The sequence below is a fragment of the Carlito syrichta genome, unplaced genomic scaffold, assembly GCF_000164805.1.
Source record: "Carlito syrichta isolate Samal-C Ts95f unplaced genomic scaffold, Tarsius_syrichta-2.0.1 Scaffold315401, whole genome shotgun sequence".
Classification (NCBI taxonomy): domain Eukaryota; kingdom Metazoa; phylum Chordata; class Mammalia; order Primates; family Tarsiidae; genus Carlito; species Carlito syrichta.
Window position 1 is genome coordinate 302,875 of NW_007259497.1, and position 2,927 is coordinate 305,801.

The window sequence follows — 2,927 nt, forward strand, 5'->3', positions numbered from 1 at the left end:
CTGGGCGACGGAGTGAAACTCCAACTCAAAAAAAAAAAAATACATTTTATATGCACACACACACAAAATATACATATGTGTGTGTATATATGTGTGTGTGTGTGTGTGTGTGTGTGTGTGTGTGTGTGTGTGTATCCTACCAAGGTACCCTCCCCACAGTTTAAGGAACAGAACTTTACCAAAACATTCTCTCTCTCTTTTTTTTTTTTTAAGTCAGAGTCTCACTGATTCCCAGAGTCTCCTGGATTCCCAGGAACGTGCAGTGGCACGTTCCTGGCCACCACAGCCTCAACCTGCTGGGCTCAGGCGATCCTTCTGCCTCAGATTTCCAAGTAGCTGGAACTCCAGGCACACACCACCATGCCTGGCTGATTTTTTAATTTATTGTAGAGATGAGGTCTCACCAATTTGCCCACGCTCGTCTCGAGCCCCTGGACTCAGGCAATCCTCTCGACTCAGCCTCCCCAAGTGCTGGGATTACAAGCTTGAGCCACCATGCCCGGCCTCTACTCATTATTTAAGAGTCAGTTCAATTAGTACCATTTGAGATCCACTAAGAGATTACCTATGATTGTTTTGATGATCAGAAAATGTTTTTATTTTATATAATTTATTTATTGAGATACAGTCTTGCTCTGTTGCCCAGGCTGGAGTGCAGTGGTGTGATCATGGCTCATGCATCTACCTCCGGGGCTCAATTGATCATCCCACTTCAGCCTCCCAAGTAGCTGGAACTACACGCATGTGACACCACACCTGGCTAATTTATATTGATTTATTTATTTTTTGTAGAGTCTCACTCTGTTGCCCAGGCTGCTCTTAAAATCCTGGGCATAAGCAATCCTCCTATCTCAGCCTCCCAAAGTGCTGGGATTACAGGCGTGAGCCACCATGACCGGCTTAAGAATGTTTTAACATACTATTTCTTCTCACTTTTCTGTAATAAGCATGTATCACTTCTGTAATGAAAAAATATTAACTTTATTTTGGAGGAAATAAAAACTCATTTCCTCTGGGAGACCTTCCCAGACCATCATCTTGATGGAATTAATCTTTTTTTCTTTCTTTTTTTTTTTTTTTTTTTTTTTTGAGTTGGAGTCTCACTCTGTCACCCAGACTGGAGTGCAGTGGCCGCTCCCGGCCACCGCAGCCTCGACCTGCTGGGCTCCGGCGATCCTTCCGCCTCAGCTTTCCAAGTAGCTGGAACTACAGGTGCGTGCCACCATGCCTGGCTAGTTTTTGATTTATTGTAGAAATGAGGTCTCGCCAAGTTGCCCAGGCGGGTCTCGAACCCGCGGGCTCAGGCAATTCACTCACGTCAGCCTCCCAAGGCGCGGGATTACAGACTGAGCCACCGAACCGGCTTCTTTTTCTCTTTCTTTGCTCCTGAGCTCTACTACACACGGCTCTGTGATATTTGCTCTCTCGTCCATCTATCCCCTGGACTGCTCAACACTCTGGCAGGATGGGGCTCACTCGTGATTCATGTCCATGTCCCCTGTGCCTGGCACAGCTCTACTGCAGAAACCATCTATAAAAGCTGAATGGAAGAAGAACAGAAAGAAGGAATGACCGACATCCAGGCCCTGCCACTTTGACAGTGTATTGTGAGAAGTGATGGAAAGCTCAGTTGCAGAACAATGCGTCCTCTCTGTGGGCAGCGCGTGGGGAGTGGGGAGGGCTCCACTAGATAAACTGATTGTGGCGAGAGGCTGGGCAGATGTGCAGACCAAGCAGCGGAATTCATTTCCCCCTGGATATTAAAGATGTTATCTGGCAGGCATGTCTGCCAGGGCAATCAGCACTGGGTGGGCAGGACGGGAAGGAGCTCTTTATCTCATGCTACATCCGCAGACAAGTTTTGCAAATGCAATAAAGGCCTGGCAGCCTGACCTATGTGCTACCCTCCTGTCTCCTTCCCACCCCCTCCATGGCCCAGCCTGAGAGAGGGGAGCAGAGCAGACCCCAAACTCCTATCCTCTGCTCAGAACACTTGCCTCATCTATCCAGTTCTTCCAAGAGAGATGACCGGTCAAATGCCTTGAGATGGTGGCCTTCCTCCTTTGTGTATAATGACTAAGGTTCTTAGTGCTTTAAAAAATAGTTGTTGCTGTCTTTTGAGCCAGAGTCTCACTCTGTCACCCAGCCTGGAGTGCAATGGCATGATCATGACCTACTGCAGCCTCGACCTCCTGGTCTCAGATGATCCTTCCACCTCAGCCTCCCGAGTGGCTGGGAAATACAGGCAAGTGCTGCCACATCTGGCTAATTTTTTAATTTTATAGAGACAAAGTCTCACCATGTTGCATGGTGTGATCACAAACTCCTGACCTCAAGCAATCCTCCTACCTTGGCCTCCCAAAGCACTAGGATTAAAGGCATGAGCTACCACACGTGACCAAATAAGAACAATTTTTTAAAATAAGAACTATTGGCCAGGCTCTGTGGCTCAGCCTGTAATCCCAGCACTTGGGAGGTTGAGGCGAGTGGACTGCCCAAGCCCATGGGTTCGAGATCAATCCAGGCAACTTGGCGAGACCTCTTCTCTACAGTAAATCAAAAATTAGGCGGGTGTGGTAGCATGCACCAGTAGTTCCGGCTACTTGGAAGGCTGAGGCAGAAGGATCGCCTGAGCCCAGTGGGGTCAATGCTGGGGTGGCCGTAAGAGTGCCACTGCACTCCAGCCTGGGTGACGGAGTGAGACTCCAGCTAAAAAAAAATAAAAATAAAATAATAATAAAAAAATAAAACAAGAACTATTTTTGCCTGGTTTCAGTGGCTCACACCTGTAATCCCAACACTTTGGGAGGCCAAGGCAGGAAAATTGCTTGAACCCAGGAGTTTGCGACCAGCCTGGACATCATAGCAAGATCCTGTCTCTACAAAACATTTTTTTTTTTTTTTTGAATTGGAGTCTCACTCTGTCA